This window comes from Ascaphus truei, chromosome 3, assembly GCF_040206685.1.
Source record: "Ascaphus truei isolate aAscTru1 chromosome 3, aAscTru1.hap1, whole genome shotgun sequence".
Classification (NCBI taxonomy): domain Eukaryota; kingdom Metazoa; phylum Chordata; class Amphibia; order Anura; family Ascaphidae; genus Ascaphus; species Ascaphus truei.
Genome location: NC_134485.1, coordinates 61,774,445 through 61,789,986, shown reverse-complemented (window position 1 = coordinate 61,789,986; position 15,542 = coordinate 61,774,445). Strand labels below are relative to the sequence as shown.

At 45.1% G+C, this 15,542-nt stretch overlaps 1 pseudogene; it reads right to left on the bottom strand.

Moving 5' to 3' along the window:
- Positions 1-2,742: 2,742 nt before the first annotated feature.
- On the bottom strand, positions 2,743-11,160 carry LOC142490645 (E3 SUMO-protein ligase KIAA1586 pseudogene; annotated as a pseudogene).
- Positions 11,161-15,542: the final 4,382 nt, after the last annotated feature.

Sequence of the window (15,542 nt, the reverse complement as noted above, 5' to 3'; positions counted from 1 at the left end):
TTGTAATTTTCCCCAGTAAAAGCCGAGGCGACGGTTCTGCTGAATGAACAATCCATCAGTGGACAGTCCACATACCGGTGGCCTTATTCTCCGCAGGCAGAACATGGAGAGGGTTCCCTCGCAGGAGGGGGCTGTGGATAGCGCTCCGCTGGACCGGTTACTGGAGACCAGGCATCTGGTGGGTCCTGTGGTCGACGTCCTCGGAAGTTCCTCTCACTTTGCGACGAGCTGACATCTGGAAGGAGATGAGGGTCTCTGCGGGGACCAGGATTTGGACTCCGTCCTTGCTGGAACGACTGCTCCTTCCGTTGGACTTGGCGGTTCCGTGACAGGCCGTAGGTTCCCCATTGATCCGACCTCCCTCTTTGGGCGTCCGCAAGTGCCGGTGGAGTCGTGTCCAGGACACTCGCCTGCTGCTCAGCCCCAAGGAAGTTCTCCACGAGTCGGACCGCCAAAGCTAGGGTTTCAGCAGCGTGGCGTTTTACCCACGAGCGTGCCGAAGGGGGTATTATTTGTAGAAATTGTTCCAAAACCACCTGCTCAAGAATTGCCTCCTTAGTGCACTCCTCGGGTTGTATCCAGCGTGTACACAAGTCCAATAATCGCTGAGCGAGGACCCGGGGTCTCATCCTAGCGGTGTACTTCATGTTCCGGAACTGCTGCCGGTAGATCTCTGGGGTCAGACCTAAGCGATCCAGTATGGCGGCTTTTACTTGTCGGTAGTCCATTGCCTGATCTGCTGGGAGACCCTGATATGATGCCTGGGCTTCTCCTATGAGGAGCGGGGCCAAAGCAGTTGCCCAGCGATCTGTAGTCCAGCCCTGAGCTTCGGCAACTCTTTCAAAATTCAGTAAAAAAGCCTCTGGATCCTCGTTCGGAGCCATTTTCCTCAGGAGTATCTGGACTGGCAGACCCCTGGAATTTGGTCAGCAGCTTGCCCATTCGCTCCTCCTGTGCTGCCTGCTGCTGGGTTAGGAGCTGGGTTTGCTGCTGCAAAAGTCTTTCATCTCTCTCTGCTTGCAGCCGGGCCTGCTCCTGCTCCTGCATTAACTGTCCCTGCTGTTTGGTCTGCTCGCACAAAAACTCTTAAAAAAATTCTTCAATTTTTTTCATTCTTGTGTGCATGTATGGCCCTTTAACTGCAGGGGCCTTTCAAATTCCTTCCCAATTCTTGACACATATGTTGCAGGGTACATGCAACTACACACGTGGGTTTCTTGACAAGGCTGTTTTATTTTGCCTTGAAAAATATACAGCACACAAAACAAAAATAGCTCTTTTTCAGCAACAAACGAAAATGGCTTTTCCTTCAGCAAACCGAACAAAACAGTTTCTCTTTAGCAGACAGTTTATATATATATATATAATATATATATAAGATACCCTTTTTCTATGCTGGGGACAGACAGTTCACAGTATCACTACTTTGCTACACTGACCTTTTTTTTTCAGGAATCACTTTAGCAGCTTACTCCTCTCTCATCAACAGCCAAGATCCATGTGTCTATAGCCTGGGTTTTAACACACCTTGATTAGGCAGCTGGGATCCAACTAATTGTCCTGAGGTTCCCAGCTGAAGTTAACCTAGTCAGTGCTGCACTGCAGACTAGACATAGGTTTTCCAGGCATATAACTGGTGGCTTTTATTTACCCTGTCACAGGTACCATGACCACATGTGGCAGCAAATACATTGTTACATTTGCGTATGTCACTTTGTATTGTCCGGGAGGCAGACCCGCTAGGTGGGAAGTTTAGACCGGCCCGTACTTGGGATTTAGATCCTGAATCAGTAAGAATAGTGAGGTTCGGTTCCGGGGTCAGGGCAGGGTGCAGGGCTGAGTAGAGGTCACTATACTGAGGTCGAGCAGGAGAGAGGCAGAACGGTCGTGATCACAGTTCCGGGGTCAGGGCTGGAGACAGGCAGAACGGTCGTGATCACAGTTCCGGGGTTAGAGTTGGAGAAAGGCAGAGAAGTCCAGAGGCAGCCAGGGGTCTGAAGCAAGCAAAACAGCAACCAGAGTTTCCAACAAGAGACAAGATACGATAGGGAACAGTGGTGGGATTGAAAAAATTTAGCAGCAGGTTCTCTCTCACTGTACCATCCTTTTATAGTGAAAAATAAAAACCAACAATATTTGATTGAAATTATTTATTTGCCTTCCTTCAAATATCTCCATATAGCTACTTGATTATCATTATACAGTTTCTTTCGTCCATGTTTCACCCTGTTGTCATCGGCTGTGTGGTTAATTCTCAGCCACGTTTGAACTGAAGGAGTGGGGTCCCAGGAGTCCAGTGGGAGGCCAATCATATTAATTATCATCAAATGTGCAACATTCTGAACTGTGAGGCGGCTTCTTTTATCTGAATATATATTGTTCATTGTAGAAAATCCTCTTTCTGCCTCCGCAGAACTAACGGCAATGGTGTTGATAATATTTTTTGCTCTTTGTACAGTACGTGGAATCTCGTGGTTGTGTCGATTATTTTTTTTTGGAACATTTTCCACAGTCGCGGAAATCATTGATGTTGATTTCATGATGAGTTTGTTGAATTCACACATTTGTTCTTCATCAATATTCCACCAATCTGGCTCTAGTGTGTTTACTATTCCATGAATTGTACTATCACTATTTTGTGCTTTATATCCTGATTTTAAGTGATCACTGTACATCAACCAGGCTTTCATATTACTGATAACTGCTTCCAGTGGTTTTTGACGAGGAAGATTTACATATTTTTTAATTCTCAACAAAGTCAATATATTTTAAAGCGTCAGAATTTATGGTAGGATCAACTTTCTTTTCAAAGTTTCCACGGCTTTCTTTGAGCATTTCAATTGCCCTAATAAATGCCTTTTTATAAATGTTTCTGCTCTTACAAAATTTACATGTCTGTTTTGAAGGGCATTAGAAAGTAAGGACATTTTTTGCAATATATCTATCATTAATGCTAAATCGTCTATGAACAATCTGTTGCGAAGATGGGAAGCCATTCCTGAATATTGTTTATGTGGATACAAATATTTGTATAAAGCTGGGATAAGCGCGCCATACACCAAGTGTTGATCTTATGCTGCAAGCAGCCCATCTTGGTCCCAAAACTCTACCAATCTTCATAATTTGTAGTCCAAGTTCTTCTGAAATTTTGAAAAATGCCATTTGATTTTTGTTTGATTGGTGAAAAATCATGTAGATTTTATCTATGAACATTTTGAAGAGATTCACTGGTTTTATTTCAGTGATAGAATCATCTAAGACAAGTTGCAGCCGGTGATTTAAACAATGCCAAATGATGATGCCTGGAAAGTCTTTTGTAAGTCTGGTTCTCACCCCTGATTTGCAACCAAGCATTACACTTGCACCATAAGAACAAAATGCAACCAAATTATTTCTCAAATATCCAACATCAAACAAACTTTTTAACGACGTTTTTTGTATAGTCTCAGCATCCTGTGCTTCCAACGCAATCAAATGGAAGAAAATTCTAGACGGTAGATGACAATTTTCAACTTTTACTAAGATTGTGATCACTGTTTTATTAGATATGGTTGAAGCTTCATCAATGAGGACAACGTTTTTTTTTTTTTAATTTTATATTTTATTAAATATATTTTTTCATTTCTCTTGCAATGTGATCAACTATTTTGACAGCAGTTTTCCGAGAATGGATTCCCACTCCCACATCCATACCCTTTTTTGCTTGCAGTTCGAATTCATCTTCAATGTCAGAAAATTGCCTATTTCTTTTTGCTATGCTGTAAACTGTATTGAAGACTTTACATGTAGAGCTGAAATATTTTTGGTTAATTTTATCTATGCATTTGGTAATTACATCATCAGTATGACATTTCAGTTGCGGGCCTGTGATGAAAAGTGTTCATTCATTTTTTTTTCTGAGAGAAGCTTGCTGGACGACTTTATTTTCCCCCGATGCTTCAATACTGCAGCCTTTCCGTTCCTTCGATACATGAATTCCTTTCATGTTTATGGAATCGAATTTGGCACAGTGATCACAACCCAGTTTCTTGTTGCGAATAGCCAAACCATCATATTTTTTCTGGCATTCCTCGACCTGCTTCATATTCCAGCCATCAGGAAGAGCAGCTGCTCGATCTTCATCTCTTGTATTGGAAGCGGATATTTCAACATCTCTTGGTGTTAGATGTTCACCAGGAGCCTTATTCCAAATTGCAGATGCAGCTGCTGAATCTTCCTCTCTGATTTATGCAGTATTGGAAGTGGACATTTCCTCTCCTCTTGGTGTTAGATGTTCCCTGGGATCTTCATTCGAAGTTGCAGATCTCGTTTTATTTATTAAATAATGTAATAAAACCTGTTTTCGCTTCATTTTGGGATCTGAAATATGTCATTTCGTAAACTATTAAACAGGGATGAATGTGTGAGACCGTGAGGGAGATGATAGACATTGGATGATATTATTTTTAACACCACCAGCACTACTATATAATAATATATGTATGACTAAAGGGAACGGTTCCTTAGATACTCTTTGAGCTTACTACATGTTCCCCAATATTTGTTGGGAACAAAGTGATCACCATTTGATCTCTTTTTACTTACCTTATCGGTTGATGACAGATATACTAAGGTCACCCCTCCCCCGCCCCCCTGTTCTCTCCTGCTAGTCCAGGAAAATCTGTGGCTCTCACAGAAACGCTGCAACATTTCAGTGAGATTTTTCTGCAGCTAGAATAATGGCCCATGGGATTAACACAGTGGGGTTCCCTGCGTTTGAATGGGACTGCAGGGACCCCCGCTGTGTTAAGCCAATGGGCCATTAGTCTGGCTGCAGAAATATCACAGATTTTCCTAAGGCATGTTTAGACTGTTTCGGTAATACATGAGCAAACAAGTATTGATTAAGTTATTGCTGAAACATAGAACCTACGCTGTGATCAATATCCAGTGATCATTATTTTTTGTGATTACGCAGACAAGGCCGTGGCCAGGTTTGCTCGCGTGCCCTGCCATGAGAGCAGGGGCGATTTGTGCCGCACTGTGTTTGATCGCGCTTAGCGGACGCGCGCTCAGCCTGGATATACAGCTGTACAAACACCTAGTATTGAAGGGTTTAACTCATTTATCAGACTTTTAATAGGATGTATTGTATAATGAAGATTAATCATTTCAGTGCTGGTGCATTGTGGATCCCACTAGAGGAGTTAAACCAAAAAGGAACACACACACACTGGAGAAGTTCCTATGGGAACGACAAGTTATCTGGTTCTTTTCTCCATTCCATAACAATCTATACTGTTTAGGCTAAGGTCCCGCCGGAGACTGCTGCACGCGCACCTGGCGTTCTGGCGGCACGCACACAGCTGACAACCGTGATCTGTTAGCAGCGATCGGAGGCATGGGGGGGGCATTGCTTAAATGGGGCAGGTGGAATGTATGAAACCTGGCGTCACTTTTTTCTTCTTCTTTTCGGACCACAAAACTCCACCGCATATTCCTCTCTAACAACTTGACGCAGGCAAAAAAAAAAAACATTCCATGTACATTGCTGTGTGTTTATGGGAGATTTTTCGGAAGCTTCGTACACAGACTTAAATACTGTACACTCTGTCATGACTTTGACAAATACAGAATGGTTTCTACACAGCCTCAGATCACTGTGTGTAACTCATCATGTGAATTCAATCTTTTCGTATCAATACCACCTCGTGACAGAGCACAGACAGCCACACTCTCCCTGCAGCTGCATCACTTTTTTTTTTTTTAACAATGACAATTCTTTCAGCCTTATTTAAAGCTTCGTAGCTGGAGGCCACTCTGATAGAAGAAGAAACAAAGAGAGTGAAATAAAGCAGTTTTGATGTGGCGTAGTCCTGCATGGCAATGTTCTGCAGGCCACTCTGGCAGCAAAGGGAAGCGCTTGAAGAAACACTGAAACATACACTGAAGGGATTGGACTCCGGTGATATCCCCTCTTGATTGGCTCACAGCGCACCATGTGACGCATCGCCGCACGGGAACACAATCTTGTATCCCCTGCTGGCTGACGCGCCAAAGCGCGAAGAGGGAAAACTAGAAAGGAGACACCGGGGCCTGCTAGAAAGGAGATGAGGGTCTGGTGAGAGGCGCGTGCCGACCGTCTGCAGCGGGGACCAAGCCTTACTGAGCCACTAATTGAGCCAGCTGTGCTGAAGTAGGGATATCCAGAAAACCTGGCCTGTTTGCGGCCCTCGAGGACTGGAGTTGTGCAGGCCTGCCTTACACTAAGCATGTGTTGATGGGGCTTCATTTGGGGGGTGGGGAGGGGCTTCATTTGGGGGGTGGGGAGGGTCTTCACACTTTGCTGCTTGGATAAAAAGGTATCCATATAACCGGCGTGAGCAGCACCCCCGGCGTGAAGACCCTCCCCACTCCCCAAATGAAGCCCCATGCAGAGTATCAGGACCCTCTGCTAGCAGTTTGCAGACACCACTGCAGCTTTAACTGGGTATCTTTCTTAAACCAGAATAGCCTTTTCCAATGGACAGAAGAAATCCGCGTTTGAACCACCAGAAATTCAGCCTAATTATTTCTGTCTGTTAAGAAGAACAACAAACAAACAAAAAAAAAAACAACTTTTTTTTAGAACATTTTCCACATAGTCGCGGAAATCGTTGATTTCATGATGAAAGAGTTTGTTGAATTCACACAGTTTTACTTCTGCGGCTTTCCAAGGGACAACAACTTCATCAATATTCCACCAATCTGCTCTAGTGTGTTTACTATTTCATGAATTGTACTATCACTATTTTGTGCTTTATATCCTGATTTTAAGTGACCACTGTACATAAACCTGGCTTTCATATTACTGATAACTGCTTCCAGTAGTTTTTGAAGAGGAAGATTGACATATTTTTAATTCTCAACAAAGTCAATACATTTTAAAGCGTCAGAATTTATGGTAGGATCAACTTTCTTTTCAAAGTCTCCACGACTTTCTTTGAGCATTTCAATTGCCCTAATAAATGCCTTTTCATACATTTTTCTGCTCTTACTAAATTTACATTTCTGTTTTGAAGGGCATTACAAAGTAAGGAAATTTCTTGCAATATATCTATTATTAATGCTTAATTGTCTATGAAGAATCTGTGAAGATGGGTAGCCATTCCTGAATATTGTTTATGTGGATACAAATATTTGTATAAAGCTGGGATAAGCACACCATACAGCAAGTGTTTATCTTAAGCTGCAAGCAGCCCATCTTGGTCCCAAAACTCTACAAATCTTCATAATTTCTAGTCCAAGTTCTTCTGAAATTTTGAAAAGTGCCATTTCATTTTTGTTTGATTGGTGAAAAATCGTGTAGATTTTATGTACTGTATGAACATTTGCAGCGGGGACCTAGCCTTAGGCCTCGGCCATGTTCCCTGCTTGCTGGCGGAAGCGTGCTGACGAGCGCTCCCGCTCAGCACTGAGCCCCTACAGCCGCAATTAGAGCGGCTTTAGTAGGGGCTCACATACGCTTCCGCAAGCGCGCGGAAACGTAGGTCTTAGGGGAATTTAAAATTCCCCCGCTTGCCGGCGCGACAGGCCGGTCACGTGAGCGGTTCGCCCAATGAGGGCGAACCAGCTCCGTGACGTCACTGGCCCACCCCCGGCCAGTGACGTGCCCGCCCCCAGCCTGCCCCCTGATGGCCCGCTGACAGCGCGTGCGGTAAGCAACCGCAACGCCAGGGAAAGCACCCACTTTCCCTGTGCCTCAGCGCGCCTCAGCACGCCAGCAGGGAGCCTGGCCGAGGCCTTAGGCTGTGGTCATAGTGCCGGCAACGGCGACAGCGACACAACGTTGCGTCAAAACAAATGCATTGCCGTCATCACGTGCGCTTAAAGTAAGCGTGACGCGACGGCGCGATGGAGCAATTGCTGGAAGTCATCTCAATTTGATTTTTCCAGCAACCGCAGCCTCACGTCGCCGGCACTATAACTGTAGCCTTACACTAAGCATGGGGCTTCATTTGGGGGACGGGAAGGGTCTTCACACTTTGCTGCTGGATAAAAGGTGTCCATATATATATCCAGCATGAGCAGCAGGCAATATTTGTATCCACATAAACAATATTCAGGAATGGCTTCCCATCTTCCAAACAGATTCTTCATAGACAATTAAGCATTAATAATAGATATATTGCAAGAAATTTCCGTACTTTCTAATGCCCTTCAAAACAGAAATGTAAATTTAGTAAGAGCAGAAAAATGTATGAAAAGGCATTTATTAGGGCATTTGAAATGCTCAAAGAAAGCCGTGGAAACTTTGAAAAGAAAGTTGATCCTACCATAAATTCTGACGCTTTAAAATGTATTTACTTTGTTGAGAATTAAAAATATGTCAATCTTCCTCGTCAAAAACTACTGGAAGCAGTTATCAGTAATATGAAAGCCTGGTTGATGTACAGTGGTCACTTAAAATCAGGATAAAAGCACAAAATAGTGATAGTACAATTCCTGGAATAGTAAACACACTAGAGCAGATTGGTGGAATATTGATGAAGTTGTTGTCCCTTGGAAAGCCGCAGAAGTAAAACTGTGTGAATTCAACAAACTCTTTCATCATCAAATCAATGATTTCAGCGACTATGTGGAAAATGTTCTAAAAAAAAAAAAAGGTTTTTTTTTATGTTTGTTTGCTGTTCTTCTTAACAGACAGAAATAATTAGGCTGAATTTCTGGTGGTTCAAACGGGGATTTCTTCTGTCCAGAGGAAAAGGCTATTCTGGTTTAAGAAAGATACCCAGTTAAAGCTTCAGTGGTGTCTGCAAACTGTTAGCAGAGGGTCCTGACACTATGCATGGGGCTTCATTTGGGGGGTGGGAAGAGTCTTCATGCCGGGGGTGCTGCTCACACTGGTTATATGGACACCTTTTTATCCAAGCAGCAAAGTGTGAAGACCTTCCCCACCCCCCAAATGAAGCCCCATGCATAGTGGCAGGACCCTCTGCTAACAGTTTGCAGACACCACTGCAGCTTTAACTGGTTACCTTTTTTAAACCAGAATAGCCTTTTCCAATAGACAGAAGAAATCCCCGTTTGAACCACCAGAAATTCAGCCTAATTATTTCTGTCTGTTAAGAAAAACAACAACAAATAAACAAACAAAAAAAAAAAACTTATTGGGAGGAAACATCCAGGGAGTGAGAAAAAGTAACATGTATTTTAAGGAAAAAAGTGAGAGTTGCCAAGGAAATAATTGGAAAGTAGTTTAGACTAATTCATTAATCTCATTCTGCAGATGTTTTTAGCGATATGGAAATGTAGGTTTTGTAAAGAACGAAAATCGGGACACAGAAATCTAAACTCTGTTGTGTAACGTGTGGCAGAGATACATTGTTACACTGTTTCAGTTTCCATTATAAAATAAATAACTGAATGCTGGAATCAGTTTTGATAACATGTGCAATTTTAGCAGCTGTTAATATACAATTAAATTCTAAATCATTTTTGGTAGTGTTTGTTTAAGACAGAGACAGAGGGGAGAGAGACGGGGGAGAGAGAGAGACCAGGGTGGGATAGAGAGAGAGACCGGGGGGGGAGGGGGAAGAAAGAGAGACATGGGAGAGAGAGAGACCAGGGGGAGAGAGAGAGACCAAGGGAAGAGAGAGAGAAAGACCGGGGGGGAGAGAGAGACTGGGGGGCGGGGGTAGAAAAGACAAAGACCAGGGAGGGGGGGGGAACAGAGAGAGAGAGAGACAGAGAGAGAGAGAGAGACAGAGAGAGCGAGACAGACAGAGAGACAGAGAGAGAGAGACAGAGAGAAAGACCATTGGGAGAGAGAGAGACCGGGGGGGGGAAGAGAGAGAGACTGACCAGGGGGTGGCAGGTGAGAGGGAGAGATGGGGGGGGGGAGAGAGAGACCAGGGGGAGGAGAGAAAAAGACCCGGCTACCTCAACCAATCTCCACTCCAGACGCGCCGAGGGCCGAGAGAGACCAGGGAAGAGAGAAAGAGAGACCAGACCAGGGGAGAGAGAAAGAGAGACCAGGGGGAGAGAGAAAGACCACGGAGGGGAGAGAGACCAGGGGAGAGAGAAAGAGAGACCATGGAAGGGAGAGAGAAAGAGAGACCAGGGAGGGAGAGAGAAACCAGGGGCAAAGAGAAAGAGAGACCAGGGCAGAGAGAGAGAGAGACTGGGGGGGAGAGAGAAAGACACCAGGGGTGGGGAGAGAGACACCAGGGTTGGGGAGAGAGACACCAGGGGTGGGGAGAGAGAGAGAGACACCAGGGGTGGGGAGAGAGAGAGAGAGACCAGGGGTGGGGAGAGAGAGAAACCAGGGGTGGGGAGAGAGAGAGAGAGAGATAAGGAGGCAAGAGGTAGAGACAAGAGGGAGAGAGAGAGTTAGGGACCAGAGGTAGAGAGAGAGACCAGAGGGAGACAGAGAGAGAGAGAGAGAGAGAGAGAGAGAGAGAGAGAGAGAGAGAGAGAGAGAGAGAGAGAGAGAGACCAGAGGGAGAGAGAGAGATAGAGACCAGAGGGAGAGAGAGAGAGAGAGACCAGAGGGAGAGAGAGAGACCAGAGGGAGAGAGAGAGATAGAGACCAGAGGGAGAGAGAGAGACCAGAGGGAGAGAGAGATAGAGACCAGAGGGAGAGAGAGAGAGATAGAGACCGGAGGGAGAGAGAGAGACCAGAGGGAGAGAGAGGCCAGAGGGAGAGAGAGAGATAGAGACCAGAGGGAGAGAGAGACCAGAGGGAGAGAGATAGAGACCAGAGAGAGAGAGATAGAGACCAGAGGGAGAGAAAGATAGAGACCAGAGAGAGAGACCAGAGGGAGAGAAAGATAGAGACCAGAGGGAGAGAGAGACCAGAGGGAGAGAAAGATAGAGACCAGAGGGAGAGAGAGATAGAGACAAGAGGGAAAGAGAGAGACCAGAGGGAGAGAGAGACCAGAGGGAGAGAGAGAGACCAGAGGGAGAGAGAGGACCAGAGAGAGAGAGAGAGACCAGAGGGAGAGAGTGAGATAGAGACCAGAGGGAGAGAGAGAGATGGAGACCAGAGGGAGAGACAGAGAGACCAGAGGGAGAGAGAGAGACCAGAGGGAGAGAGGCCAAAGGGAGAGAGAGAGTGTAAGGATCGGGGTGTCACGCCGCTCTCGGGGCGCTCCCCACTCACCTCCGCTTGCTGCCGAGGCTCCCGCCTTCCCCGCTCATGCCGCTGGGGGGGACGCCGCTCCTTCGGGGACCACCCCACAAACGCGCACCCCCCGCTCCAGGTTTAATGCCTCTTCCTCCGGCCTCCCTCCTCGCGCCGATGTCTGGGGCACGCGGTGCGCACACGCAGCGCGCATTCGCGCACATAGGTCCCGCCTCCTCCGACCTTATCAGGAATCCTCATCCCACCTGATCCCTGATCCAGAGTCACAGTCCTCGCTGCTGAAGCACCTCCACGCTACAGGTTACTCATTGGTTGCTCGCTCCTACTTATGCTCAGCTGCCCCACTGGCAAATTGGCTGAGCATAATCCTTTGTTCCGTTGTGTTCATTGCTTTCTTGCACTCTTGTCTTGTCTTCCTGTTCGCAGCTCTCTGTTATTGACCCGACTTTTTTGGACTCCGCTCTTCTGTACTCCTGACCCCGGCTAACTACGATAATCCGTACCTCTCCAACCCTGACCTAAGCACCCGTACAATGACTATTCTCCTCTCTCCAACCCAGACCCTGGCAAGTATATTGACTATCCGTACCTCTCCAACCCAGACCCGGCTACCTTGACCAACCTACACTCCAGACGCGCCTGTGAATGCATACATACATACATAATGCCCTATTTTATCCACTATATCACAACCTGTTATTTCTCTGAACCATGTTTCTACCCTCTCTTTGATTCTATGTAGTTCAGCTCTGAAAGTCTACTTGTGAATTTTGATTTCTCTCTTATTCCCCAAACGTGTAGAGATGCCATACTCGTGAAAAAGAAACCAAGGAGGGGTGACTTATTTTGGATATGCGCTCAGCCCCAGAATCATCAGAGATATAGAGAATGATGAGGGTTCAGAAAGGTCAGAAAGACAGACAGAGGTTTTCACACTAAAAGCAGAATGTACTATGAGAAAACAGTCTGTTCTGCAAAAGGCAGGTCAGTAGTTTTGGCATTATAAGTAATTAAATAAACTTTATTCAATAGATAGTAAAATAGGTAGTGCTAACGTGACGGTATGTAAAACCGCGAAATCCCCTCAACGTAAATGCAAACGGCCAAATATTTTTTTTAAATCAATGAAAGACCCAGATGGTAATTATAAGATCTGATCAGAATGGGTATTGGCTAGGAGTAGGCAAACTCGCAGCAGACTATAAATCAGGCTTGCACAACTCCAGTCCTCGAGGGCCACAAACACGCCAGGTTTTCAGGATATCCCTACTTCAGCACAGCTGGCTCAATTAGTGGCTCAGTATGACTTTTTGGCCCTCAAGGACTGGAGTTGTGCAGGCCTGCTCTAAATTATATTGTAACCCCCCCACCCCAATGGATTTACAAGCGCACACAGGTATGAGAGAATAGTGTACAGTATATACGTTATTTGTACCTTACGATAGTATTCATCTATAGGGTTATCCCTTCCATCCCCATACCCTACATATTCCGAGTGCAGGACTTACTACTATTTACTAGCTTACCGTAGATGCTAATCACCGGACAGACGGCATATAGAGCCTATAGAATCTTTCAATGTTAGGTCAACTGGATAACATTGCAGGATATCTGTATTTCAAACCTCATGGGGCTTATTCAATTTGCTACTATTTCTGTCTGATACCGGATCAGCCTACTGTGGCTGCATATCAGCTGATAGCCCTGTTGTGTCAGAGTGGCTTACCACTACACTACAGGATATACTTCCTCATTTTAAAAACCTCATGTAGCTCATTAACCCTGCAGCCACGACTAGCTGATATTAGAGCCCTGAAGTGTTGTATTGATAGATACATTCTGCTACGCTGCAGAGAAGCTCAAAGAGCTCATATGCAGTCACTGCCTGACATTATTGCTTTATATGGCAACATTATTCTACTAAGGCATGTGAATCACTATGACTCAGGGTTACAATTTATAATTATTGTTATCTTATACTCATAAGGGCTTATTCACTAAACTTCGATACATTTAGTGCATTTGCGAGCGACTTTGCATTGTTTTACCGCACTATAAAAAAATGTGTTTTTTAACGTTTGGTAAAAAAAATGCAACGTCACACTACTTGTTTTGTTTTTCTACGTATTATTGCGCTGAAACTGTTTATTTTAATAATATTCTCCCAGGCCTCGATATGGGGTGCCGGTATCCCAAGTTTAAATCTCCCGGTCACGTGACGCAGAACATTTAAACGCGCAGGAGATACAAGCACCTCATAACGGGGCCTGTAACTCGGGAAGCAGGGGGTCCCCGAGGCTGAAATCAATGCGGTTCAACTCCGGAGACCCCCTGATACAATATTCTATTATTAAAATAAAATGTAAAAAACTTCATTACCGTAGCACAATGAAGCTGCTTTAATGGGATTTTTAATAATGGAGTTTGGGAACAGGGGGTCTCCTGAGCTGAATCACATTAATTTCAGGTCTGGGTACCCCTGCATCCTGAGTTACAGGCCCCGATATGGGGTGTTAGTATCCCTGCCATTTTTAAATCCTCTGCGTCGCGGTTCACATGACTGGGGGATTTAAATACTACAGGGAGGTACCGGCACCACATACTGGGGCCTGTATCTCAGGAAGCAGGGAGTCCCTGAGGCTGACATGAATGCGGTTCAGATCAGGAGACCCCCTGCTCCCACACTTTATTATTAAAAATCACATTAAAGCAGCTTCATTAACTAAGCGGCTAGCTGCTAAGGCAATGAACAGGTTAAGGCACATTAGCTGGTTTCTTGGGGGTCCAAGGGGTGGTGAATGGGGTCCTTGGCTCAGGGTGGGTGGTTAGGCCTACCAGGAAGGTTGCGGAAGAATTAACCCCTTTATTACCATAGCAGTGTTAACCACTATGGTAATGAAGGGGTTAACCCCTCCCGCTACCCACCCGAGATGCCTAACCACCCACCCTGGGCCAAATACCCCCTTCACCCACCCGTCGGGACCCCTTGGGATCCACAGGGGCCCCCGCAGATGCAGGGACCTGCGAGGGACCCCGGAGATGCGGGGGCCTGTGGAAACCCCCGTGGGCCCTGGAACCCGCGGGGACTCCTGAATCTCCAGGAGTCCCCACGGATTTCCGGAACATCCCCGCCGGCCTCTAGTATCAGTCTTTTATGCTTCTTGCAATTCCTTTAGCGCCAACCTTTAGCTGGCAAGAAAAGATTGTCACTTATCGAAGTTCAGTGAATAAGCCCCATAGAGTCTCTGCTCATACCTTCATGAGCTTGTACATCCGTTTTTTTTATAGGGGGGGGGGGGGATTACTATCTCATTTAGAGTCGCTGCAAGTTTGTCTTCTTCCAGTCAATACCCTACTGATGAGATCTTTTAATTACCATCTGGGGTTTTCATTGATTTTTAAATTAATTTGTCCGTTTGCATTTACGTTGAGGGGATTTCGAGGTTATACATACCGTCACGTTAGCACTACCTATTTTACTATCTATTTAATAAAGTTTCTTTTAATTACTTATACTGCCAAAACTACTGACCTGCCTTTTGCAGAACAGACTGTTTTCTCATAGTACATTCTGATTTTAGTGTGAAAACCACTGTCTGTCACTCTGCCAATTCTGAACTCTCATCATTATCTATATCTCTGATGTGTTTCTGGGACTGAGCGCGTATCCAAAAGAAGTCGCCTCTCCTTGTTTTCTTTTTGCTACTCACCTTTCCATCATTCTTTTGCACCTCTCCCATCACCATTATAATACAAATGAACAATTCTCCCTAAAAGAAGACTGAAGCAGGAGTATATCCCCATTATATGCTCAAATACCATGCTCACACCTTCGCAGAATCCCACTCCTCCAGTGTGCCAGCATGCCAATGCTGGCTTCTTCCTCTGTGTTAGATGAGGTATGTACTGTGCACTTCTATTCCTAGTTCTCTACTGTTCCCTTCTGTCTTCTTTTGCCTCCCTTCATCTTCCCGCTTCTGTGTGTGCTCGAGTCCACTACAAAGTTGATAGGTTCAGCAATCACACTATTGAAATATGAATAAAGATAACATCCCAGCCTATCTTAGGAACAAAGCTGACAAAGTCCATTAATTTTTGTAAAATATTTTAGCTTGGCAAATTATGTATTCTGCTACTTTTATTGCGTGTTGAATACATAAGATAGTTACCAAAAATTATTGAAATTTAAAGAAATCTTTCAATGTATTGCGTTTTCATTATGGAAAACCCATTGTTTAGTTGTGTAGCGGCTTTCCTATGTTTAATGCTTTCCTTACCAGAGGGATCAGCAATACATTACATTACAGGGCATAACTGGCCCCTCTGACAAGGAAAGAGTATCAAAGACGGAACTGAATTGAAAATGTCCATACACCCTCCCTCCTATGGCCGCGTTATGCTTAGTTCAACCGCGCACGCGAGCGGCGTGGACAAAAGG